The sequence below is a fragment of the Amia ocellicauda genome, unplaced genomic scaffold (assembly GCF_036373705.1).
Source record: "Amia ocellicauda isolate fAmiCal2 unplaced genomic scaffold, fAmiCal2.hap1 HAP1_SCAFFOLD_41, whole genome shotgun sequence".
Taxonomy (NCBI): domain Eukaryota; kingdom Metazoa; phylum Chordata; class Actinopteri; order Amiiformes; family Amiidae; genus Amia; species Amia ocellicauda.
This window is the reverse complement of record NW_027102981.1, coordinates 217,501-243,624: the sequence shown is the minus strand read 5'-3', so window position 1 is coordinate 243,624 and position 26,124 is coordinate 217,501. Positions and strand designations below refer to the sequence as shown.

Genomic DNA, 26,124 nt, shown 5'->3' with positions numbered 1-26,124 from the left:
CGGGATGAAATTACTGAAATGATGCCTGCCCTCGAACTGTGATGATGGACTACCCGACTCGCCAATAATATTGGGTTCTGGTGTATTGAAATACAGGAGCTGCTGGATTTGTGTGTTTTCTTACCCCCTCACCATAGTTTGTCAAATGTTTAAACAACTGAACTTATATTCAAGGTTTGTTTCTCTTCATATGTTTTACTGGTTTACATTTGTCTCAGCAACCTGTTGAATGATTCTTCTGCTTTCAAAACAAAATGACAACAGGATGAATGCACACACTTGAAAATACAATACATGCAATGTTATGCATCATAGTGATGCAACCTCCTTTCAGTTTCATACTGCATGTCAATAGAAATCCTTACTGAAATGCACACCTTCTCAAGATTGCGCTTGACTGGCGTGTCAGGCACTCAATTACAGCTGTTTTATCAAGAGAATGTGTTCGTTTTGTAATATATAGTTCCGGTCTGGTGTGGCACCCCAGCTAACGCACAACGTTGCCACAATGTTGCCACAACGTGGCGTGTTAGCAGGGACTGTCTGCGGCGCGCTGGTGTGTCCCGGGCTTTAGAGTAGAGAGACAGTTCAACTGTAAGTATGAACGGCAGAAACGGATATTGCCTTCCCTTTAAGTAGAGCGTCAGGGACAGCCTTCCTGGCTTACGGCCATACTAGCCTGAATACGCCCGATCTCGTCCGATCTCGGAAGCTAAGCAGGCTCGGGCCTGGTCAGTACTTGGATGGGAGACCGCCTGGGAATACCAGGTGCTGTAAGCTTTTGCATCTTTTACACACCAGAGGGCGACAAATCACGAGTTTTAACTTTGGATACACGCAATTTCATCATTATTTCAGATTTGACTTCCCCAAATACACAGGCATACAATAGATCTTGTTCTCCAAAGTAAACGGTCCCTAGTAACTAGGGTACATTCGTAAATAAATTGAGCATCATGGCTAGAAGTGACTAAATGTTGCCTAATCTTTCTCATCGAGAAATGACACAATTACAGCAACACAAAAAGGAACTCCACCGGACAAAGTTCAGTGCTCACAAGGAGCTTCATTCAACACACACGGTTCCATTCCCATTCATGCAAAGCACGAAAGTGTAAAACTTGGGAACATACTTGAGAGCAAAGATCACATTCAATCTCATTCAAGGCACGGATGTGAATGCAACGGGATGAAATTACTGAAATGATGCCTGCCCTCGAACTGTGATGATGGACTACCCGACTCGCCAATAATATTGGGTTCTGGTGTATTGAAATACAGGAGCTGCTGGATTTGTGTGTTTTCTTACCCCCTCACCATAGTTTGTCAAATGTTTAAACAACTGAACTTATATTCAAGGTTTGTTTCTCTTCATATGTTTTACTGGTTTACATTTGTCTCAGCAACCTGTTGAATGATTCTTCTGCTTTCAAAACAAAATGACAACAGGATGAATGCACACACTTGAAAATACAATACATGCAATGTTATGCATCATAGTGATGCAACCTCCTTTCAGTTTCATACTGCATGTCAATTGAAATCCTTACTGAAATGCACACCTTCTCAAGATTGCGCTTGACTGGCGTGTCAGGCACACAATTACAGCTGTTTTATCAAGACAATGTGTTCGTTTTGTAATATATAGTTCCGGTCTGGTGTGGCACCCCAGCTAACGCACAACGTTGCCACAACGTGGCATGTTAGCAGGGACTGTCTGCGGTGCGCTGGTGTGTCCCGGGCTTTAGAGTAGAGAGACAGTTCAACTGTAAGTATGAACGGCAGAAACGGATATTGCCTTCCCTTTAAGTAGAGCGTCAGGGACAGCCTCCCTGGCTTACGGCCATACTAGCCTGAATACTCCCGATCTCATGAGATCTCGGAAGCCAAGCGGGCTCGGGCCTGGTCAGTACTTGGATGGGAGACCGCCTGGGAATACCAGGTGCTGTAAGCTTTTGCACCTTTTACACACCAGAGGGCGACAAATCACGAGTTTTAACTTTGGATACACGCAATTTCATCATTATTTCAGATTTTACTTCCCCAAATACACAGGCATACAATAGATCTTGTTCTCCAACGTAAACGGTCCCTAGTAACTAGGGTACATTCGTAAATAAATTGAGCATCATGGCTAGAAGTGACTAAATGTTGCCTAATCTTTCTCATCGAGAAATGACACAATTACAGCAACACAAAAAGGAACTCCACCGGACAAAGTTCAGTGCTCACAAGGAGCCTCATTCAACACACACGGTTCCATTCCCATTCATGCAAAGCACGAAAGTGTAAAACTTGGGAACATACTTGAGAGCAAAGATCACATTCAATCTCATTCAAGGCACGGATGTGAATGCAACGGGATGAAATTACTGAAATGATGCCTGCCCTCGAACTGTGATGATGGACAACCCGACTCGCCAATAATATTGGGTTCTGGTGTATTGAAATACAGGAGCTGCTGGATTTGTGTGTTTTCTTACCCCCTCACCATAGTTTGTCAAATGTTTAAACAACTGAACTTATATTCAAGGTTTGTTTCTCTTCATATGTTTTACTGGTTTACATTTGTCTCAGCAACCTGTTGAATGATTCTTCTGCTTTCAAAACAAAATGACAACAGGATGAATGCACACACTTGAAAATACAATACATGCAATGTTATGCATCATAGTGATGCAACCTCCTTTCAGTTTCATACTGCATGTCAATTGAAATCCTTACTGAAATGCACACCTTCTCAAGATTGCGCTTGACTGGCGTGTCAGGCACTCAATTACAGCTGTATTATCAAGACAATGTGTTCGTTTTGTAAAATATAGTTCCGGTCTGGAGTGGCACCCCAGCTTACGCACAACGTTGCCACAACGTTGCCACAACGTGGCGTGTTAGCAGGGACTGTCTGCGGCGCACTGGTGTGTCCCGGGCTTTAGAGTAGAGAGACAGTTCAACTGTAAGTATGATCGGCAGAAACGGATATTGCCTTCCCTTTAAGTAAAGCGTCAGGGACAGCCTCCCTGGCTTACGGCCATACTAGCCTGAATACGCCCGATCTCGTCCGATCTCGGAAGCCAAGCAGGCTTGGGCCTGGTCAGTACTTGGATGGGAGACCGCCTGGGAATACCAGGTGCTGTAAGCTTTTGCACCTTTTACACACCAGAGGGCGACAAATCACGAGTTTTAACTTGGGATACAGACAATTTCATCATTATTTCAGGTTTTACTTCCCCAAATACACAGGCATACAATAGATCTTGTTCTCCAACGTAAACGGTCCCTAGTAACTAGGGTACATTCGTAAATAAATTGAGCATCATGGCTAGAAGTGACTAAATGTTGCCTAATCTTTCTCATCGAGAAATGACACAATTACAGCAACACAAAAAGAACTCCACCGGACAAAGTTCAGTGCTCACAAGGAGCCTCATTCAACACACACGGTTCCATTCCCATTCATGCAAAGCACGAAAGTGTAAAACTTGGGAACATACTTGAGAGCAAAGATCACATTCAATCTCATTCAAGGCACGGATGTGAATGCAACGGGATGAAATTACTGAAATGATGCCTGCCCTCGAACTGTGATGATGGACTACCCGACTCGCCAATAATATTGGGTTCTGGTGTATTGAAATACAGGAGCTGCTGGATTTGTGTGTTTTCTTACCCCCTCACCATAGTTTGTCAAATGTTTAAACAACTGAACTTATATTCAAGGTTTGTTTCTCTTCATATGTTTTACTGGTTTACATTTGTCTCAGCAACCTGTTGAATGATTCTTCTGCTTTCAAAACAAAATGACAACAGGATGAATGCACACACTTGAAAATACAATACATGCAATGTTATGCATCATAGTGATGCAACCTCCTTTCAGTTTCATACTGCATGTCAATTGAAATCCTTACTGAAATGCACACCTTCTCAAGATTGCGCTTGACTGGCGTGTCAGGCACTCAATTACAGCTGTTTTATCAAGACAATGTGTTCGTTTTGTAAAATATAGTTCCGGTCTGGTGTGGCACCCCAGCTAACGCACAACGTTGCCACAACGTTGCCACAACGTGGCGTGTTAGCAGGGACTGTCTGCGGCGCACTGGTGTGTCCCGGGCTTTAGAGTAGAGAGACAGTTCAACTGTAAGTATGAACGGCAGAAACGGATATTGCCATCCCTTTAAGTAGAGCGTCAGGGACAGCCTACCTGGCTTACGGCCATACTAGCCTGAATACGCCCGATCTCGTCCGATCTCGGAAGCCAAGCAGGCTCGGGCCTGGTCAGTACTTGAATGGGAGACCGCCTGGGAATACCAGGTGCTGTAAGCTTTTGCACCTTTTACACACCAGAGGGCGACAAATCACGAGTTTTAACTTTGGATACACACAATTTCATCATTATTTCAGATTTTACTTCCCCAAATACACAGGCATACAATAGATCTTGTTCTCCAACGTAAACGGTCCCTAGTAACTAGGGTACATTCGTAAATAAATTGAGCATCATGGCTAGAAGTGACTAAATGTTGCCTAATCTTTCTCATCGAGAAATGACACAATTACAGCAACACAAAAAGGAACTCCACCGGACAAAGTTCAGTGCTCACAAGGAGCCTCATTCAACACACACGGTTCCATTCCCATTCATGCAAAGCACGAAAGTGTAAAACTTGGGAACATACTTGAGAGCAAAGATCACATTCAATCTCATTCAAGGCACGGATGTGAATGCAACGGGATGAAATTACTGAAATGATGCCTGCCCTCGAACTGTGATGATGGACTACCCGACTCGCCAATAATATTGGGTTCTGGTGTATTGAAATACAGGAGCTGCTGGATTTGTGTGTTTTCTTACCCCCTCACCATAGTTTGTCAAATGTTTAAACAACTGAACTTATATTCAAGGTTTGTTTCTCTTCATATGTTTTACTGGTTTACATTTGTCTCAGCAACCTGTTGAATGATTCTTCTGCTTTCAAAACAAAATGACAACAGGATGAATGCACACACTTGAAAATACAATACATGCAATGTTATGCATCATAGTGATGCAACCTCCTTTCAGTTTCATACTGCATGTCAATTGAAATCCTTACTGAAATGCACACCTTCTCAAGATTGCGCTTGACTGGCGTGTCAGGCACTCAATTACAGCTGTATTATCAAGACAATGTGTTCGTTTTGTAAAATATAGTTCCGGTCTGGTGTGGCACCCCAGCTAACGCACAACGTTGCCACAATGTTGCCACAACGTGGCGTGTTAGCAGGGACTGTCTGCGGCGCACTGGTGTGTCCCGGGCTTTAGAGTAGAGAGACAGTTCAACTGTAAGTATGATCGGCAGAAACGGATATTGCCTTCCCTTTAAGTAGAGCGTCAGGGACAGCCTCCCTGGCTTACGGCCATACTAGCCTGAATACGCCCGATCTCGTCCGATCTCGGAAGCCAAGCAGGCTTGGGCCTGGTCAGTACTTGGATGGGAGACCGCCTGGGAATACCAGGTGCTGTAAGCTTTTGCACCTTTTACACACCAGAGGGCGACAAATCACGAGTTTTAACTTTGGATACACACAATTTCATCATTATTTCAGGTTTTACTTCCCCAAATACACAGGCATACAATAGATCTTGTTCTCCAACGTAAACGGTCCCTAGTAACTAGGGTACATTCGTCAATAAATTGAGCATCATGGCTAGAAGTGACTAAATGTTGCCTAATCTTTCTCATCGAGAAATGACACAATTACAGCAACACAAAAAGAACTCCACCGGACAAAGTTCAGTGCTCACAAGGAGCCTCATTCAACACACATGGTTCCATTCCAATTCATGCAAAGCACGAAAGTGTAAAACTTGGGAACATACTTGAGAGCAAAGATCACATTCAATCTCATTCAAGGCACGGATGTGAATGCATCGGGATGAATTTACTGAAATGATGCCTGCCCTCGAACTGTGATGATGGACTACCCGACTCGCCAATAATATTGGGTTCTGGTGTATTGAAATACAGGAGCTGCTGGATTTGTGTGTTTTCTTACCCCCTCACCATAGTTTGTCAAATGTTTAAACAACTGAACTTATATTCAAGGTTTGTTTCTCTTCATATGTTTTACTGGTTTACATTTGTCTCAGCAACCTGTTGAATGATTCTTCTGCTTTCAAAACAAAATGACAACAGGATGAATGCACACACTTGAAAATACAATACATGCAATGTTATGCATCATAGTGATGCAACCTCCTTTCAGTTTCATACTGCATGTCAATTGATATCCTTACTGAAATGCACACCTTCTCAAGATTGCGCTTGACTGGCGTGTCAGGCACTCAATTACAGCTGTTTTATCAAGACAATGTGATCGTTTTGTAAAATATAGTTCCGGTCTGGTGTGGCACCCCAGCTAATGCACAACGTTGCCACAACGTTGCCACAACGTGGCGTGTTAGCAGGGACTTTCTGCGACACGCTGGTATGTCCCGGGCTTTAGAGTAGAGAGACAGTTCAACTGTAAGTATGAACGGCAGAAACGGATATTGCCTTCCCTTTAAGTAGAGCGTCAGGGAAAGTCTCACTTGCTTACGGCCATACTAGCCTGAATACGCCCGATCTCGTCCGATCTCGGAAGCCAAGCAGGCTCGGGCCTGGTCAGTACTTGAATAGGAGACCGCCTGGGAATACCAGGTGCTTTAAGCTTTTGCACCTTTGACACACCAGAGGGTGACAAATCACGATTTTTAACTTTGGATACACACAATTTCATCATTATTTCAGATTTGACTTCCCCAAATACACAGGCATACAATACATTTTGTTCTCCAACGTAAACGGTCCCTAGTAACTAGGGTACATTCGTAAATAAATTGAGCATCATGGCTAGAAGTGACTAAATGTTGCCTAATCTTTCTCATCGAGAAATGACACAATTACAGCAACACAAAAAGGAACTCCACCGGACAAAGTTCAGTGCTCACAAGGAGCCTCATTCAACACACACGGTTCCATTCCCATTCATGCAAAGCACGAAAGTGTAAAACTTGGGAACATACTTGAGAGCAAAGATCACATTCAATCTCATTCAAGGCACGGATGTGAATGCAACGGGATGAAATTACTGAAATGATGCCTGCCCTCGAACTGTGATGATGGACTACCCGACTCGCCAATAATATTGGGTTCTGGTGTATTGAAATACAGGAGCTGCTGGATTTGTGTGTTTTCTTACCCCCTCACCATAGTTTGTCAAATGTTTAAACAACTGAACTTATATTCAAGGTTTGTTTCTCTTCATATGTTTTACTGGTTTACATTTGTCTCAGCAACCTGTTGAATGATTCTTCTGCTTTCAAAACAAAATGACAACAGGATGAATGCACACACTTGAAAATACAATACATGCAATGTTATGCATCATAGTGATGCAACCTCCTTTCAGTTTCATACTGCATGTCAATTGAAATCCTTACTGAAATGCACACCTTCTCAAGATTGCGCTTGACTGGCGTGTCAGGCACTCAATTACAGCTGTATTATCAAGACAATGTGTTCGTTTTGTAAAATATAGTTCCGGTCTGGTGTGGCACCCCAGCTAACGCACAACGTTGCCACAACGTTTCGTGTTAGCAGGGACTGTCTGCGGCGCGCTGGTGTGTCCCGGGCTTTAGAGTAGAGAGACAGTTCAACTGTAAGTATGAACGGCAGAAACGGATATTGCCTTCCCTTTAAGTAGAGCGTCAGGGACAGCCTCCCTGGCTTACGGCCATACTAGCCTGAATACGCCTGATCTCGTCCGATCTCGGAAGTTAAGCAGGCTCGGGCCTGGTCAGTACTTGGATGGGAGACTGCCTGGGAATACCAGGTGCTGTAAGCTTTTGCATCTTTTACACACCAGAGGGCGACAAATCACGAGTTTTAACTTTGGATACACGCAATTTCATCATTATTTCAGATTTGACTTCCCCAAATACACAGGCATACAATAGATCTTGTTCTCCAACGTAAACGGTCCCTAGTAACTAGGGTACATTCGTAAATAATTTGAGCATCATGGCTAGAATTGACTAAATGTTGCCTAATCTTTCTCATCAAGAAATGACACAATTACAGCAACACAAAAAGGAACTCCACCGGACAAAGTTCAGTGCTCACAAGGAGCCTCATTCAACACACACGGTTCCATTCCCATTCATGCAAAGTACGAAAGTGTAAAACTTGGGAACATACTTGAGAGCAAAGATCACATTCAATCTCATTCAAGGCACGGATGTGAATGCAACGGGATGAAATTACTGAAATGATGCCTGCCCTCGAACTGTGATGATGGACTACCCGACTCGCCAATAATATTGGGTTCTGGTGTATTGAAATACAGGAGCTGCTGGATTTGTGTGTTTTCTTACCCCCTCACCATAGTTTGTCAAATGTTTAAACAACTGAACTTATATTCAAGGTTTGTTTCTCTTCATATGTTTTACTGGTTTACATTTGTCTCAGCAACCTGTTGAATGATTCTTCTGCTTTCAAAACAAAATGACAACAGGATGAATGCACACACTTGAAAATACAATACATGCAATGTTATGCATCATAGTGATGCAACCTCCTTTCAGTTTCATACTGCATGTCAATTGAAATCCTTACTGAAATGCACACCTTCTCAAGATTGCGCTTGACTGGCGTGTCAGGCACTCAATTACAGCTGTTTTATCAAGACAAATGTGTTCGTTTTGTAAAATATAGTTCCGGTCTGGTGTGGCACCCCAGCTAACGCACAACGTTGCCACAACGTGGCATGTTAGCAGGGACTGTCTGCGGCGCGCTGGTGTGTCCCGGGCTTTAGAGTAGAGAGACAGTTCAACTGTAAGTATGAACGGCAGAAACGGATATTGCCTTCCCTTTGAGTAGAGTGTCAGGGACAGCCTCCCTGGCTTACGGCCATACTAGCCTGAATACGCCCGATCTCGTCCGATCTCGGAAGCTAAGCAGGCTCGGGCCTGGTCAGTACTTGGATGGGAGACTGCCTGGGAATACCAGGTGCTGTAAGCTTTTGCATCTTTTACACACCAGAGGGCGACAAATCACGAGTTTTAACTTTGGATACACGCAATTTCATCATTATTTCAGATTTGATTTCCCCAAATACACAGGCATACAATAGATCTTGTTCTCCAACGTAAACGGTCCCTAGTAACTAGGGTACATTCGTAAATAAATTGAGCATCATGGCTAGAATTGACTAAATGTTGCCTAATCTTTCTCATCGAGAAATGACACAATTACAGCAACACAAAAAGGAACTCCACCGGACAAAGTTCAGTGCTCACAAGGAGCCTCATTCAACACACACGGTTCCATTCCCATTCATGCAAAGTACGAAAGTGTAAAACTTGGGAACATACTTGAGAGCAAAGATCACATTCAATCTCATTCAAGGCACGGATGTGAATGCAACGGGATGAAATTACTGAAATGATGCCTGCCCTCGAACTGTGATGATGGACTACCCGACTCGCCAATAATATTGGGTTCTGGTGTATTGAAATACAGGAGCTGCTGGATTTGTGTGTTTTCTTACCCCCTCAACATAGTTTGTCAAATGTTTAAACAACTGAACTTATATTCAAGGTTTGTTTCTCTTCATATGTTTTACTGGTTTACATTTGTCTCAGCAACCTGTTGAATGATTCTTCTGCTTTCAAAACAAAATGACAACAGGATGAATGCACACACTTGAAAATACAATACATGCAATGTTATGCATCATAGTGATGCAACCTCCTTTCAGTTTCATACTGCATGTCAATTGAAATCCTTACTGAAATGCACACCTTCTCAAGATTGCGCTTGACTGGCGTGTCAGGCACTCAATTACAGCTGTATTATCAAGACAATGTGTTCGTTTTGTAAAATATAGTTCCGGTCTGGTGTGGCACCCCAGCTAACGCACAATGTTGCCACAACGTGGCGTGTTAGCAGGGACTGTCTGCGGCGCGCTGCTGTGTCCCGGGCTTTAGAGTAGAGAGACAGTTCAACTGCAAGTATGAACGGCAGAAACGGATATTTCCTTCCCTTTAAGTAGAGCGTCAGGGACAGCCTCCCTGACTTACGGCCATACTATCCTGAATATGCCCGATCTCGTCCGATCTCGGAAGCCAAGCAGGCTCGGGCCTGGTCAGTACTTGGATGGGAGACCGCCTGGGAATACCAGGTGCTGTAACCTCTTGCACCTTTTACACACCAGAGGGCGACAAATCACGAGTTTTAACTTTGGATACACACAATTTCATCATTATTTCAGATTTTACTTCCCCAAATACACAGGCATAAAATAGATCTTGTTCTCCAACGTAAACGGTCCCTAGTAACTAGCGTACATTCGTAAATAAATTGAGCATCATGGCTAGAAGTGACTAAATGTTGCCTAATCTTTCTCATCAAGAAATGACACAATTACAGCAACACAAAAAGGAACTCCACCGGACAAAATTCAGTGCTCACAAGGAGCCTCATTCAACACACTCGGTTCCATTCCCATTCATGCAAAGCACGAAAGTGTAAAACTTGGGAACATACTTGAGAGCAAAGATCACATTCAATCTCATTCAAGGCACGGATGTGAATGCAACGGGATGAAATTACTGAAATGATGCCTGCCCTCGAACTGTGATGATGGACTACCCGACTCGCCAATAATATTGGGTTCTGGTGTATTGAAATACAGGAGCTGCTGGATTTGTGTGTTTTCTTACCCCCTCACCATAGTTTGTCAAATGTTTAAACAACTGAACTTATATTCAAGGTTTGTTTCTCTTCATATGTTTTACTGGTTTACATTTGTCTCAGCAACCTGTTGAATGATTCATCTGCTTTCAAAACAAAATGACAACAGGATGAATGCACACACTTGAAAATACACTACATGCAATGTTATGCATCATAGTGATGCAACCTCCTTTCAGTTTCATACTGCATGTCAATTGAAATCCTTACTGAAATGCACACCTTCTCAAGATTGCGCTTGACTGGCGTGTCAGGCACTCAATTACAGCTGTTTTATCAAGACAATGTGTTCGTTTTGTAAAATATAGTTCCGGTCTGGTGTGGCACCCCAGCTAACGCACAACGTTGCCACAACGTTGCCACAACGTGGCGTGTTAGCAGGGACTGTCTGCGGCGCGCTGGTGTGTCCCGGGCTTTAGAGTAGAGAGACAGTTCAACTGTAAGTATGAGCGGCAGAAACGGATATTGCCTTCCCTTTAACTAGAGCGTCAGGGACACCCTCCCTGGCTTACGGCCATACTAGCCTGAATACGCCCGATCTCGTCCGATCTCGGAAGCTAAGCAGGCTCGGGCCTGGTCAGTACTTGGATGGGAGACCGCCTGGGAATACCAGGTGCTGTAAGCTTTTGCATCTTTTACACACCAGAGGGCGACAAATCACGAGTTTTAACTTTGGATACACGCAATTTCATCATTATTTCAGATTTGACTTCCCCAAATACACAGGCATACAATAGATCTTGTTCTCCAACGTAAACGGTCCCTAGTAACTAGGGTACATTCGTAAATAAATTGAGCATCATGGCTAGAAGTGACTAAATGTTGCCTAATCTTTCTCATCGAGAAATGACACAATTACAGCAACACAAAAAGGAACTCCACCGGACAAAGTTCAGTGCTCACAAGGAACCTCATTCAACACACACGGTTCCATTCCCATTCATGCAAAGCACGAAAGTGTAAAACTTGGGAACATACTTGAGAGCAAAGATCACATTCAATCTCATTCAAGGCACGGATGTGAATGCAACGGGATGAAATTACTGAAATGATGCCTGCCCTCGAACTGTGATGATGGACTACCCGACTCGCCAATAATATTGGGTTCTGGTGTATTGAAATACAGGAGCTGCTGGATTTGTGTGTTTTCTTACCCCCTCACCATAGTTTGTCAAATGTTTAAACAACTGAACTTATATTCAAGGTTTGTTTCTCTTCATATGTTTTACTGGTTTACATTTGTCTCAGCAACCTGTTGAATGATTCTTCTGCTTTCAAAACAAAATGACAACAGGATGAATGCACACACTTGAAAATACAATACATGCAATGTTATGCATCATAGTGATGCAACCTCCTTTCAGTTTCATACTGCATGTCAATTGAAATCCTTACTGAAATGCACACCTTCTCAAGATTGCGCTTGACTGGCGTGTCAGGCACTCAATTACAGCTGTATTATCAAGACAATGTGTTCGTTTTGTAAAATATAGTTCCGGTCTGGTGTGGCACCCCAGCTAACGCACAACGTTGCCACAACGTTTCGTGTTAGCAGGGACTGTCTGCGGCGCGCTGGTGTGTCCCGGACTTTAGAGTAGAGAGACAGTTCAACTGCAAGTATGAGCGGCAGAAACGGATATTGCCTTCCCTTTAAGTAGAGCGTCAGGGACACCCTCCCTGGCTTACGGCCATACTAGTCTGAATACGCACGATCTCGTCCGATCTCGGAAGCTAAGCAGGCTCAGGCCTGGACAGTACTTGGATGGGAGACCGCCTGGGAATACCAGGTGCTGTAAGCTTTTGCATCTTTTACACAACAGAGGGCGACAAATCACGAGTTTTAACTTTGGATACACGCAATTTCATCATTATTTCAGATTTGACTTCCCCAAATACACAGGCATACAATAGATCTTGTTCTCCAACGTAAACGGTCCCTAGTAACTAGGGTATATTCATAAATAAATTGAGCATCATGGCTAGAAGTGACTAAATGTTGCCTAATCTTTCTCATCGAGAAATGACACAATTACAGCAACACAAAAAGGAACTCCACCGGACAAAGTTCAGTGCTCACAAGGAGCCTCATTCAACACACACGGTTCCATTCCCATTCATGCAAAGCACGAAAGTGTAAAACTTGGGAACATACTTGAGAGCAAAGATCACATTCAATCTCATTCAAGGCACGGATGTGAATGCAACGGGATGAAATTACTGAAATGATGCCTGCCCTCGAACTGTGATGATGGACTACCCGACTCGCCAATAATATTGGGTTCTGGTGTATTGAAATACAGGAGCTGCTGGATTTGTGTGTTTTCTTAACCCCTCACCATAGTTTGTCAAATGTTTAAACAACTGAACTTATATTCAAGGTTTGTTTCTCTTCATATGTTTTACTGGTTTACATTTGTCTCAGCAACCTGTTGAATGATTCTTCTGCTTTCAAAACAAAATGACAAAAGGATGAATGCACACACTTGAAAATACACTACATGCAATGTTATGCATCATAGTGATGCAACCTCCTTTCAGTTTCATACTGCATGTCAATTGAAATCCTTACTGAAATGCACACCTTCTCAAGATTGCGCTTGACTGGCGTGTCAGGCACTCAATTACAGCTGTTTTATCAAGACAATGTGTTCGTTTTGTAAAATATAGTTCCGGTCTGGTGTGACACCCCAGCTAACGCACAACGTTGCCACAACGTTGCCACAACGTGGCGTGTAAGAAGGGACTGTCTGCGGCGCGCTGGTGTGTCCCGGGCTTTAGAGTAGAGAGACAGTTCAACTGTAAGTATGAACGGCAGAAACGGATATTGCCTTCCCTTTAAGTAGAGCGTCAGGGACAGCCTCCCTGGCTTACGGCCATACTAGCCTGAATACGCCCGATCTCGTCCGATCTCGGAAGCCAAGCAGACTCGGGCCTGGTTAGTACTTGGATGGGCGACCGCCTGGGAATACCAGGTGCTGTAAGCTTTTGCACCTTTTACACACCAGAGGGCGACAAATCACGAGTTTTAACTTTGGATACACGCAATTTCATCATTATTTCAGATTTTACTTCCCCAAATACACAGGCATACAATAGATCTTGTTCTCCAACGTAAACGGTCCCTAGTAAATAGGGTACATTCGTCAATAAATTGAGCATCATGGCTAGAAGTGACTAAATGTTGCCTAATCTTTCTCATCAAGAAATGACACAATTACAGCAACAAAAAAGGAACTCCACCGGACAAAGTTCAGTGCTCACAAGGAGCATCATTCAACACACACGGTTCCATTCCCATTCATGCAAAGCACGAAAGTGTAAAACTTGGGAACATACTTGAGAACATACTTGAGAGCAAAGATCACATTCAATCTCATTCAAGGCACGGATGTGAATGCAACGGGATGAAATTACTGAAATGATGCCTGCCCTCGAACTGTGATGATGGACTACCCGACTCGCCAATAATATTGGGTTCTGGTGTATTGAAATACAGGAGCTGCTGGATTTGTGTGTTTTCTTACCCCCTCACCATAGTTTGTCAAATGTTTAAACAACTGAACTTATATTCAAGGTTTGTTTCTCTTCATATGTTTTACTGGTTTACATTTGTCTCAGCAACCTGTTGAATGATTCTTCTGCTTTCAAAAACAAATGACAACAGGATGAATGCACACACTTGAAAATACAATACATGCAATGTTATGCATCATAGTGATGCAACCTCCTTTCAGTTTCATACTGCATGTCAATTGAAATCCTTACTGAAATGCACACCTTCTCAAGATTGCGCTTGACTGGCGTGTCAGGCACTCAATTACAGCTGTATTATCAAGACAATGTGTTCGTTTTGTAAAATATAGTTCCGGTCTGGTGTGGCACCCCAGCTAACGCACAACGTTGCCACAACGTGGCGTGTTAGCAGGGACTATCTGCGGCGCGCTGGTGTGTCCCGGACTTTAGAATAGAGAGACAGTTCAACTGCAAGTATGAGCGGCAGAAACGGATATTGCCTTCCCTTTAAGTAGAGCGTCAGGGACAACCTCCCTGGCTTACGGCCATACTAGCCTGAATACGCCCGATCTCGTCCGATCTCGGAAGCTAAGCAGGCTCGGGCCTGGTCAGTACTTGGATGGGAGACCGCCTGGGAATACCAGGTGCTGTAAGCTTTTGCATCTTTTACACACCAGAGGGCGACAAATCACGAGTTTTAACTTTGGATACACGCAATTTCATCATTATTTCAGATTTGACTTCCCCAAATACACAGGCATACAATAGATCTTGTTCTCCAACGTAAACGGTCCCTAGTAACTAGGGTACATTCGTAAATAAATTGAGCATCATGGCTAGAAGTGACTAAATGTTGCCTAATCTTTCTCATCGAGAAATGACACATTTACAGCAACACAAAAAGGAACTCCACCGGACAAAGTTCAGTGCTCACAAGGAGCCTCATTCAACACACACGGTTCCATTCCCATTCATGCAAAGCACGAAAGTGTAAAACTTGGGAACATACTTGAGAGCAAAGATCACATTCAATCTCATTCAAGGCACGGATGTGAATGCAACGGGATGAAATTACTGAAATGATGCCTGCCCTCGAACTGTGATGATGGACTACCCGACTCGCCAATAATATTGGGTTCTGGTGTATTGAAATACAGGAGCTGCTGGATTTGTGTGTTTTCTTATTCCCTCACCATAGTTTGTCAAATGTTTAAACAACTGAACTTATATTCAAGGTTTGTTTCTCTTCATATGTTTTACTGGTTTACATTTGTCTCAGCAACCTGTTGAATGATTCTTCTGCTTTCAAAACAAAATGACAACAGGATGAATGCACACACTTGAAAATACAATACATGCAATGTTATGCATCATAGTGATGCAACCTCCTTTCAGTTTCATACAGCATGTCAATTAAAATCCTTACTGAAATGCACACCTTCTCAAGATTGCGCTTGACTGGCGTGTCAGGCACTCAATTACAGCTGTTTTATCAAGACAATGTGTTCGTTTTGTAATATATAGTTCCGGTCTGGTGTGGCACCCCAGCTAACGCACAACGTTGCCACAATGTTGCCACAACGTGGCGTGTTAGCAGGGACTGTCTGCGGCGCGCTGGTGTGTCCCGGGCTTTAGAGTAGAGAGACAGTTCAACTGTAAGTATGAACGGCAGAATCGGATATTGCCTTCCCTATAAGTAGAGCGTCAGGGACAGCCTCCCTGGCTTACGGCCATACTAGCCTGAATACGCCCGATCTCGTCCGATCTCGGAAGCTAAGCAGGCTCGGGCCTGGTCAGTACTTGGATGGGAGACCGCCTGGGAATACCAGGTGCTGTAAGCTTTTGCATCTTTTACACACCAGAGGGCGACAAATCACGAGTTTTAACTTTGGATACACGCAATTTCATCATTATTTCAGATTTGACTTCCCCAAATACACAGGCATACAATAGATCTTGTTCTCCAACGTAAACGGTCCCTAGTAACTATGGTACATTCGTAAATAAATTGAGCATCATGGCTAGAAGTGACTAAATGTTGCCTAATCTTTCTCATCGAGAAATGACACAATTACAGCAACACAAAAAGGAACTCCACCGGACAAAGTTCAGTGCTCACAAGGAGCCTCATTCAACACACACGGTTCCATTCCCATTCATGCAAAGCACGAAAGTGTAAAACTTGGGAACATACTTGAGAGCAAAGATCACATTCAATCTCATTCAAGGCACGGATGTGAATGCAACGGGATGAAATTACTGAAATGATGCCTGCCCTTGAACTGTGATGATGGACTACCCGACTCGCCAATAATATTGGGTTCCGGTGTATTGAAATACAGGAGCTGCTGGATTTGTGTGTTTTCTTACCCCCTCACCATAGTTTGTCAAATGTTTAAACAACTGAACTTATATTCAAGGTTTGTTTCTCTTCATATGTTTTACTGGTTTACATTTGTCTCAGCAACCTGTTGAATGATTCTTGTGCTTTCATAACAAAATGACAACAGGATGAATGCACACACTTGAAAATACAATACATGCAATGTTATGCATCATAGTGATGCAACCTCCTTTCAGTTTCATACTGCATGTCAATTGAAATCCTTACTGAAATGCACACCATCTCAAGATTGCGCTTGACTGGCAAGTCAGGCACTCAATTACAGCTGTTTTATCAAGACAATGTGTTCGTTTTGTAAAATATAGTTCCGGTCTGGTGTGGCACCCCAGCTAACGCACAACGTTGCCACAACGTTTCCACAACGTGGCGTGTTAGCAGGGACTGTCTGCGGCGCGCTGGTGTGTCCCGGGCTTTAGAGTAGAGAGACAGTTCAACTGTAAGTATGAACGGCAGAAACGGATATTGCCTTCCCTTTAAGTAGAGCGTCAGGGACAACCTCCCTGGCTTACGGAAAATACTAGCCTGAATACGCCCGATCTCGTCCGATCTCTGAAGCCAAGCAGGCTCGGGCCTGGTCAGTACTTGGATGGGAGACCGCCTGGGAATAGCAGGTGCTGTAAGCTTTTGCACCTTTTACACACCAGAGGGCGACAAATCACGAGTTTTAACTTTGGATACACACAATTTCATCATTATTTCAGATTTTACTTCCCCAAATACACAGGCATACAATAGATCTTGTTCTCCACCGTAAACGGTCCCTAGTAACTAGGGTACATTCGTAAATAAATTGAGCATCATGGCTAGAAGTGACTAAATGTTGCCTAATCTTTCTCATCGAGAAATGACACAATTACAGCAACACAAAAAGGAACTCCACCGGACAAAGTTCAGTGCTCACAAGGAGCCTCATTCAACACACACGGTTCCATTCCCATTCATGCAAAGCACGAAAGTGTAAAACTTGGGAACATACTTGAGAGCAAAGATCACATTCAATCTCATTCAAGGCACGGATGTGAATGCAACGGGATGAAATTACTGAAATGATGCCTGCCCTCGAACTGTGATGATGGACTAACCGACTCGCCAATAATATTGGGTTCTGGTGTATTGAAATACAGGAGCTGCTGGATTTGTGTGTTTTCTTACCCCCTCACCATAGTTTGTCAAATGTTTAAACAACTGAACTTATATTCAAGGTTTGTTTCTCTTCATATGTTTTACTGGTTTACATTTGTCTCAGCAACCTGTTGAATGATTCTTCTGCTTTCAAAACAAAATGACAACAGGATGAATGCACACACTTGAAAATACAATACATGCAATGTTATGCATCATAGTGATGCAACCTCCTTTCAGTTTCATACTGCATGTCAATTGAAATCCTTACTGAAATGCACACCTTCTCAAGATTGCGCTTGACTGGCGTGTCAGGCACTCAATTACAGCTGTATTATCAAGACAATGTGTTCGTTTTGTAAAATATAGTTCCGGTCTGGTGTGGCACCCCAGCTAACGCACAACGTTGCCACAACGTGGCGTGTTAGCAGGGACTATCTGCGGCGCGCTGGTGTGTCCCGGACTTTAGAATAGAGAGACAGTTCAACTGCAAGTATGAGCGGCAGAAACGGATATTGCCTTCCCTTTAAGTAGAGCGTCAGGGACAACCTCCCTGGCTTACGGCCATACTAGCCTGAATACGCCCGATCTTGTCCGATCTCGGAAGCTAAGCAGGCTCGGGCCTGGTCAGTACTTGGATGGGAGACCGTCTGGGAATACCAGGTGCTGTAAGCTTTTGCATCTTTTACACACCAGAGGGCGACAAATCACGAGTTTTAACTTTGGATACACGCAATTTCATCATTATTTCAGATTTGACTTCCCCAAATACACAGGCATACAATAGATCTTGTTCTCCAACGTAAACGGTCCCTAGTAACTAGGGTACATTCGTAAATAAATTGAGCATCATGGCTAGAAGTGACTAAATGTTGCCTAATCTTTCTCATCGAGAAATGACACATTTACAGCAACACAAAAAGGAACTCCACCGGACAAAGTTCAGTGCTCACAAGGAGCCTCATTCAACACACACGGTTCCATTCCCATTCATGCAAAGCACGAAAGTGTAAAACTTGGGAACATACTTGAGAGCAAAGATCACATTCAATCTCATTCAAGGCACGGATGTGAATGCAACGGGATGAAATTACTGAAATGATGCCTGCCCTCGAACTGTGATGATGGACTACCCGACTCGCCAATAATATTGGGTTCTGGTGTATTGAAATACAGGAGCTGCTGGATTTGTGTGTTTTCTTACCCCCTCACCATAGTTTGTCAAATGTTTAAACAACTGAACTTATATTCAAGGTTTGTTTCTCTTCATATGTTTTACTGGTTTACATTTGTCTCAGCAACCTGTTGAATGATTCTTCTGCTTTCAAAACAAAATGACAACAGGATGAATGCACACACTTGAAAATACAATACATGCAATGTTATGCATCATAGTGATGCAACCTCCTTTCAGTTTCATACTGCATGTCAATTGAAATCCTTACTGAAATGCACACCTTCTCAAGATTGCGCTTGACTGGCGTGTCAGGCACTCAATTACAGCTGTTTTATCAAGACAATGTGTTCGTTTTGTAATATATAGTTCCGGTCTGGTGTGGCACCCCAGCTAACGCACAACGTTGCCACAATGTTGCCACAATGTTGCCACAACGTGGCGTGTTAGCAGGGACTGGCTGCGGCGCGCTGGTGTGTCCCGGGCTTTAGAGTAGAGAGACAGTTCAACTGTAAGTATGAACGGCAGAAACGGATATTGCCTTCCCTTTAAGTAGAGCGTCAGGGACAGCCTTCCTGGCTTACGGCAATACTAGCCTGAATACGCCCGATCTCGTCCGATCTTGGAAGCTAAGCAGGCTCGTTCCTGGTCAGTACTTGGATGGGAGACCGCCTGGGAATACCAGGTGCTGTAATCTTTTGCATCTTTTACACACCAGAGGGCGACAAATCACGAGTTTTAACTTTGGATACACGCAATTTCATCATTATTTCAGATTTGACTTCCCCAAATACACAGTCATACAATAGATCTTGTTCTCCAACGTAAACGGTCCCTAGTAACTAGGGTACATTCGTAAATAAATTGAGCATCATGGCTAGAAGTGACTAAATGTTGCCTAATCTTTCTCATCGAGAAATGACACAATTACAGCAACACAAAAAGGAACTCCACTGGACAATGTTCAGTGCTCACAAGGAGCCTCATTCAACACACACGGTTCCATTCCCATTCATGCAAAGCACGAAAGTGTAAAACTTGGGAACATACTTGAGAGCAAAGATCACATTCAATCTCATTCAAGGCACGGATGTGAATGCAACGGGATGAAATTACTGAAATGATGCCTGCCCTCGAACTGTGATGATGGACTACCCGACTCGCCAATAATATTGGGTTCTGGTGTATTGAAATACAGGAGCTGCTGGATTTGTGTGTTTTCTTACCCCCTCACCATAGTTTGTCAAATGTTTAAACAACTGAACTTATATTCAAGGTTTGTTTCTCTTCATATGTTTTACTGGTTTACATTTGTCTCAGCAACCTGTTGAATGATTCTTCTGCTTTCAAAACAAAATGACAACAGGATGAATGCACACACTTGAAAATACAATACATGCAATGTTATGCATCATAGTGATGCAACCTCCTTTCAGTTTCATACTGCATGTCAATTGAAATCCTTACTGAAATGCACACCTTCTCAAAATTGCGCTTGACTGGCGTGTCAGGCACTCAATTACAGCTGTTTTATCAAGACAATGTGTTCGTTTTGTAATACATAGTTCCGGTCTGGTGTGGCACCCCAGCTAACGCACAACGTTGCCACAATGTTGCCACAACGTGACGTGTTAGCAGGGACTGTCTGCGGCGCGCTGGTGTGTCCCGGGCTTTAGAGTAGAGAGACAGTTCAACTGTAAGTATGAACGGCAGAAACGGATATTGCCTTCCCTTTAAGTAGAGCGTCAGGGACAGCCTCCCTGGCTTACGGCCATACTAGCCTGAATACGCCCGATCTCGTCCGATCTCGGAAGCCAAGCAGGCTCGGGCCTGGTCAGTACTTGGATGGGAGACCGCCTGGGAATACCAGGTGCTGTAAGCTTTTGCATCTTTTACACACCAGAGGGCGACAAATCACGAGTTTTAACTTTGGATACACGCAATTTCATCATTATTTCAGATTTGACTTCCCCAAATACACAGGCATACAATAGATCTTGTTCTCCAACGTAAACGGTCCCTAGTAACTAGGGTACATTCGTAAATAAATTGAGCATCATGGCTAGAAGTGACTAAATGTTGCCTAATCTTTCTCATCGAGAAATGACACAATTACAGCAACACAAAAAGGAACTCCACCGGACAAAGTTCAGTGCTCACAAGGAGCCTCATTCAACACACACGGTTCCATTCCCATTCATGCAAAGCACGAAAGTGTAAAACTTGGGAACATACTTGAGAGCAAAGATCACATTCAATCTCATTCAAGGCACGGATGTGAATGCAACGGGATGAAATTACTGAAATGATGCCTGCCCTCGAACTGTGATGATGGACTACCCGACTCGCCAATAATATTGGGTTCTGGTGTATTGAAATACAGGAGCTGCTGAATTTGTGTGTTTTCTTACCCCCTCACCATAGTTTGTCAAATGTTTAAACAACTGAACTTATATTCAAGGTTTGTTTCTCTTCATATGTTTTACTGGTTTACATTTGTCTCAGCAACCTGTTGAATGATTCTTCTGCTTTCAAAACAAAATGACAACAGGATGAATGCACACACTTGAAAATACAATACATGCAATGTTATGCATCATAGTGATGCAACCTCCTTTCAGTTTCATACTGCATGTCAATTGAAATCCTTTCTGAAATGCACACCTTCTCAAGATTGCGCTTGACTGGCGTGTCAGGCACTCAATTACAGCTGTTTTATCAAGACAATGTGTTCGTTTTGTAAAATATAGTTCCGGTCTGGTGTGGCACCCCAGCTAACGCACAACGTTGCCACAACGTTTCGTGTTAGCAGGGACTGTCTGCGGCGCGCTGGTGTGTCCCGGACTTTAGAGTAGAGAGACAGTTCAACTGCAAGTATGAGCGGCAGAAACGGATATTGCCTTCCCTTTAAGTAGAGCGTCAGGGATAGCCTCCCTGGCTTACGGCCATACTAGCCTGAATACGCCCGATCTCGTCCGATCTCGGAAGCTAAGCAGGCTCGGGCCTGATCAGTACTTGGATGGGAGACCGCCTGGGAATACCAGGTGCTGTAAGCTTTTGCATCTTTTACACACCAGAGGGCGACAAATCACGAGTTTTAACTTTGGATACACGCAATTTCATCATTATTTCAGATTTGACTTCCCCAAATACACAGGCATACAATAGATCTTGTTCTCCAACGTAAACGGTCCCTAGTAACTAGGGTACATTCGTAAATAAATTGAGCATCATGGCTAGAATTGACTAAATGTTGCCTAATCTTTCTCATCGAGAAATGAAACAATTACAGCAACACAAAAAGGAACTCCACTGGTCAAAGTTCAGTGCTCACAAGGAGCCTCATTCAACACACACGGTTCCATTCCCATTCATGCAAAGCACGAAAGTGTAAAACTTGGGAACATACTTGAGAGCAAAGATCACATTCAATCTCATTCAAGGCACGGATGTGAATGCAACGGGATGAAATTACTGAAATGATGCCTGCCCTCGAACTGTGATGATGGACTACCCGACTCGCCAATAATATTGGGTTCTGGTGTATTGAAATACAGGAGCTGCTGGATTTGTGTGTTTTCTTACCCCCTCACCATAGTTTGTCAAATGTTTAAACAACTGAACTTATATTCAAGGTTTGTTTCTCTTCATATGTTTTACTGGTTTACATTTGTCTCAGCAACCTGTTGAATGATTCTTCTGCTTTCAAAACAAAATGACAACAGGATGAATGCACACACTTGAAAATACAATACATGCAATGTTATGCATCATAGTGATGCAACCTCCTTTCAGTTTCATACTGCATGTCAATTGAAATCCTTACTGAAATGCACACCTTCTCAAAATTGCGCTTGACTGGCGTGTCAGGCACTCAATTACAGCTGTTTTATCAAGACAATGTGTTCGTTTTGTAATACATAGTTCCGGTCTGGTGTGGCACCCCAGCTAACGCACAACGTTGCCACAATGTTGCCACAACGTGACGTGTTAGCAGGGACTGTCTGCGGCGCGCTGGTGTGTCCCGGGCTTTAGAGTAGAGAGACAGTTCAACTGTAAGTATGAACGGCAGAAACGGATATTGCCTTCCCTTTAAGTAGAGCGTCAGGGACAGCCTCCCTGGCTTACGGCCATACTAGCCTGAATACGCCCGATCTCGTCCGATCTCGGAAGCCAAGCAGGCTCGGGCCTGGTCAGTACTTGGATGGGAGACCGCCTGGGAATACCAGGTGCTGTAAGCTTTTGCATCTTTTACACACCAGAGGGCGACAAATCACGAGTTTTAACTTTGGATACACGCAATTTCATCATTATTTCAGATTTGACTTCCCCAAATACACAGGCATACAATAGATCTTGTTCTCCAACGTAAACGGTCCCTAGTAACTAGGGTACATTCGTAAATAAATTGAGCATCATGGCTAGAAGTGACTAAATGTTGCCTAATCTTTCTCATCGAGAAATGACACAATTACAGCAACACAAAAAGGAACTCCACCGGACAAAGTTCAGTGCTCACAAGGAGCCTCATTCAACACACACGGTTCCATTCCCATTCATGCAAAGCACGAAAGTGTAAAACTTGGGAACATACTTGAGAGCAAAGATCACATTCAATCTCATTCAAGGCACGGATGTGAATGCAACGGGATGAAATTACTGAAATGATGCCTGCCCTCGAACTGTGATGATGGACTACCCGACTCGCCAATAATATTGGGTTCTGGTGTATTGAAATACAGGAGCTGCTGAATTTGTGTGTTTTCTTACCCCCTCACCATAGTTTGTCAAATGTTTAAACAACTGAACTTATATTCAAGGTTTGTTTCTCTTCATATGTTTTACTGGTTTACATTTGTCTCAGCAACCTGTTGAATGATTCTTCTGCTTTCAAAACAAAATGACAACAGGATGAATGCACACACTTGAAAATACAATACATGCAATGTTATGCATCATAGTGATGCAACCTCCTTTCAGTTTCATACTGCATGTCAATTGAAATCCTTTCTGAAATGCACACCTTCTCAAGATTGCGCTTGACTGGCGTGTCAGGCACTCAATTACAGCTGTTTTATCAAGACAATGTGTTCGTTTTGTAAAATATAGTTCCGGTCTGGTGTGGCACCCCAGCTAACGCACAACGTTGCCACAACGTTTCGTGTTAGCAGGGACTGTCTGCGGCGCGCTGGTGTGTCCCGGACTTTAGAGTAGAGAGACAGTTCAACTGCAAGTATGAGCGGCAGAAACGGATATTGCCTTCCCTTTAAGTAGAGCGTCAGGGATAGCCTCCCTGGCTTACGGCCATACTAGCCTGAATACGCCCGATCTCGTCCGATCTCGGAAGCTAAGCAGGCTCGGGCCTGATCAGTACTTGGATGGGAGACCGCCTGGGAATACCAGGTGCTGTAAGCTTTTGCATCTTTTACACACCAGAGGGCGACAAATCACGAGTTTTAACTTTGGATACACGCAATTTCATCATTATTTCAGATTTGACTTCCCCAAATACACAGGCATACAATAGATCTTGTTCTCCAACGTAAACGGTCCCTAGTAACTAGGGTACATTCGTAAATAAATTGAGCATCATGGCTAGAATTGACTAAATGTTGCCTAATCTTTCTCATCGAGAAATGACACAATTACAGCAACACAAAAAGGAACTCCACTGGTCAAAGTTCAGTGCTCACAAGGAGCCTCATTCAACACACACGGTTCCATTCCCATTCATGCAAAGCACGAAAGTGTAAAACTTGGGAACATACTTGAGAGCAAAGATCACATTCAATCTCATTCAAGGCACGGATGTGAATGCAACGGGATGAAATTACTGAAATGATGCCTGCCCTCGAACTGTGATGATGGACTACCCGACTCGCCATTAATATTGGGTTCTGGTGTATTGAAATACAGGAGCTGCTGGATTTGTGTGTTTTCTTACCCCCTCACCATAGTATGTCAAATGTTTAAACAACTGAACTTATATTCAAGGTTTGTTTCTCTTCATATGTTTTACTGGTTTATATTTGTCTCAGCAACCTGTTGAATGATTCGTCTGCTTTCAAAACAAAATAACAACAGGATGAATGCACACACTTGAAAATACAATACATGCAATGTTATGCATCATAGTGATGCAACCTCCTTTCAGTTTCACACTGCATGTCAATTGAAATCCTTACTGAAATGCACACGTTCTCAAGATTGCGCTTGACTGGCGTGTCAGGCACTCAATTACAGCTGTATTATCAAGACAATGTGTTCGTTTTGTAAAATATAGTTCCGGTCTGGTGTGGCACCCCAGCTAACGCACAACGTTGCCACAACGTGGCATGTTAGCAGGGACTGTCTGCGGCGCGCTGGTGTGTCCCGGGCTTTAGAGTAGAGAGATAGTTCAACTGTAAGTATGAACGGCAGAAACGGATATTGCCTTCCCTTTAAGTAGAGCGTCAGGGACAGCCTCCCTGGCTTACGGCCATACTAGCCTGAATACGCCCGATCTCGTCCGATCTCGGAAGCTAAGCAGGCTCGGGCCTGGTCAGTACTTGAATGGGAGACCGCCTGGGAATACCAGGTGCTGTAAGCTTTTGCACCTTTTACACAACAGAGGGCGACAAATCACGAGATTTAACTTTGGATACACGCAATTTCATCATTATTTCAGATTTTACTTCCCCAAATACACAGGCATACAATAGATCTTGTTCTCCAACGTCAACGGTCCCTAGTAACTAGTGTACATTCATAAATAAATTGAGCATCATGGCTAGAAGTGACTAAATGTTGCCTAATCTTTCTCATCAAGAAATGACAAAATTACAGCAACACAAAAAGGAACTCCACTGGACAAAGTTCAGTGCTCACAAGGAGCCTCATTCAACACACACGGTTCCATTCCCATTCATGCAAACCACGAAAGTGTAAAACTTGGGAATATACTTGAGAGTAAAGATCACATTCAATCTCATTCAAGGCACGGATGTGAATGCAACGGGATGAAATTACTGAAATGATGCCTGCCCTCGAACTGTGATGATGGACTACCCGACTCGCCAATAAAATTGGGTTCTGGTGTATTGAAATACAGAAGCTGCTGGTTGTGTGTTTTCTTACCCCCTCACCATAGTTTGTCA

At 43.4% G+C, this 26,124-nt stretch overlaps 20 non-coding genes and 2 pseudogenes across 20 annotated transcripts; all 22 read left to right on the top strand.

The window, feature by feature from the left end:
* Positions 1–661: 661 nt before the first annotated feature.
* Positions 662–780, top strand: LOC136735482 (5S ribosomal RNA). Its single transcript, XR_010811059.1, has one exon. It is a non-coding gene; the product is annotated as a 5S ribosomal RNA (ribosomal RNA).
* A 1,055-nt stretch (positions 781–1,835) lies between these two features.
* LOC136735198 (5S ribosomal RNA) lies at positions 1,836–1,954 on the top strand. Its single transcript, XR_010810818.1, has one exon. It is a non-coding gene; the product is annotated as a 5S ribosomal RNA (ribosomal RNA).
* Positions 1,955–3,020: 1,066 nt separating this feature from the next.
* On the top strand, positions 3,021–3,139 carry LOC136735742 (5S ribosomal RNA). Its single transcript, XR_010811272.1, has one exon. It is a non-coding gene; the product is annotated as a 5S ribosomal RNA (ribosomal RNA).
* Positions 3,140–4,204: 1,065 nt separating this feature from the next.
* LOC136735986 (5S ribosomal RNA) lies at positions 4,205–4,323 on the top strand. Its single transcript, XR_010811513.1, has one exon. It is a non-coding gene; the product is annotated as a 5S ribosomal RNA (ribosomal RNA).
* A 1,066-nt stretch (positions 4,324–5,389) lies between these two features.
* Positions 5,390–5,508, top strand: LOC136735741 (5S ribosomal RNA). Its single transcript, XR_010811271.1, has one exon. It is a non-coding gene; the product is annotated as a 5S ribosomal RNA (ribosomal RNA).
* A 1,065-nt stretch (positions 5,509–6,573) lies between these two features.
* LOC136735407 (5S ribosomal RNA) lies at positions 6,574–6,692 on the top strand. Its single transcript, XR_010811016.1, has one exon. It is a non-coding gene; the product is annotated as a 5S ribosomal RNA (ribosomal RNA).
* Positions 6,693–7,747: 1,055 nt separating this feature from the next.
* On the top strand, positions 7,748–7,866 carry LOC136735987 (5S ribosomal RNA). Its single transcript, XR_010811514.1, has one exon. It is a non-coding gene; the product is annotated as a 5S ribosomal RNA (ribosomal RNA).
* Positions 7,867–8,922: 1,056 nt separating this feature from the next.
* Positions 8,923–9,041, top strand: LOC136735907 (5S ribosomal RNA). Its single transcript, XR_010811434.1, has one exon. It is a non-coding gene; the product is annotated as a 5S ribosomal RNA (ribosomal RNA).
* A 1,055-nt stretch (positions 9,042–10,096) lies between these two features.
* Positions 10,097–10,215, top strand: LOC136735469 (5S ribosomal RNA). Its single transcript, XR_010811053.1, has one exon. It is a non-coding gene; the product is annotated as a 5S ribosomal RNA (ribosomal RNA).
* A 1,066-nt stretch (positions 10,216–11,281) lies between these two features.
* LOC136735471 (5S ribosomal RNA) lies at positions 11,282–11,400 on the top strand. The gene has a single exon (XR_010811055.1). It is a non-coding gene; the product is annotated as a 5S ribosomal RNA (ribosomal RNA).
* A 1,055-nt stretch (positions 11,401–12,455) lies between these two features.
* LOC136735175 (5S ribosomal RNA) lies at positions 12,456–12,574 on the top strand. The gene has a single exon (XR_010810796.1). It is a non-coding gene; the product is annotated as a 5S ribosomal RNA (ribosomal RNA).
* A 1,066-nt stretch (positions 12,575–13,640) lies between these two features.
* LOC136735127 (5S ribosomal RNA) lies at positions 13,641–13,759 on the top strand. The gene has a single exon (XR_010810750.1). It is a non-coding gene; the product is annotated as a 5S ribosomal RNA (ribosomal RNA).
* Positions 13,760–14,825: 1,066 nt separating this feature from the next.
* Positions 14,826–14,944, top strand: LOC136735459 (5S ribosomal RNA). The gene has a single exon (XR_010811050.1). It is a non-coding gene; the product is annotated as a 5S ribosomal RNA (ribosomal RNA).
* Positions 14,945–16,010: 1,066 nt separating this feature from the next.
* LOC136735448 (5S ribosomal RNA) lies at positions 16,011–16,129 on the top strand. Its single transcript, XR_010811049.1, has one exon. It is a non-coding gene; the product is annotated as a 5S ribosomal RNA (ribosomal RNA).
* A 1,066-nt stretch (positions 16,130–17,195) lies between these two features.
* LOC136735506 (uncharacterized) lies at positions 17,196–17,315 on the top strand (annotated as a pseudogene).
* A 1,055-nt stretch (positions 17,316–18,370) lies between these two features.
* LOC136735136 (5S ribosomal RNA) lies at positions 18,371–18,489 on the top strand. Its single transcript, XR_010810759.1, has one exon. It is a non-coding gene; the product is annotated as a 5S ribosomal RNA (ribosomal RNA).
* Positions 18,490–19,566: 1,077 nt separating this feature from the next.
* Positions 19,567–19,685, top strand: LOC136735475 (uncharacterized; annotated as a pseudogene).
* A 1,066-nt stretch (positions 19,686–20,751) lies between these two features.
* Positions 20,752–20,870, top strand: LOC136735814 (5S ribosomal RNA). The gene has a single exon (XR_010811341.1). It is a non-coding gene; the product is annotated as a 5S ribosomal RNA (ribosomal RNA).
* Positions 20,871–21,925: 1,055 nt separating this feature from the next.
* Positions 21,926–22,044, top strand: LOC136735734 (5S ribosomal RNA). The gene has a single exon (XR_010811264.1). It is a non-coding gene; the product is annotated as a 5S ribosomal RNA (ribosomal RNA).
* A 1,066-nt stretch (positions 22,045–23,110) lies between these two features.
* Positions 23,111–23,229, top strand: LOC136735813 (5S ribosomal RNA). Its single transcript, XR_010811340.1, has one exon. It is a non-coding gene; the product is annotated as a 5S ribosomal RNA (ribosomal RNA).
* Positions 23,230–24,284: 1,055 nt separating this feature from the next.
* Positions 24,285–24,403, top strand: LOC136735732 (5S ribosomal RNA). The gene has a single exon (XR_010811263.1). It is a non-coding gene; the product is annotated as a 5S ribosomal RNA (ribosomal RNA).
* Positions 24,404–25,458: 1,055 nt separating this feature from the next.
* On the top strand, positions 25,459–25,577 carry LOC136735770 (5S ribosomal RNA). Its single transcript, XR_010811299.1, has one exon. It is a non-coding gene; the product is annotated as a 5S ribosomal RNA (ribosomal RNA).
* The last annotated feature ends 547 nt before the right edge of the window (positions 25,578–26,124 follow it).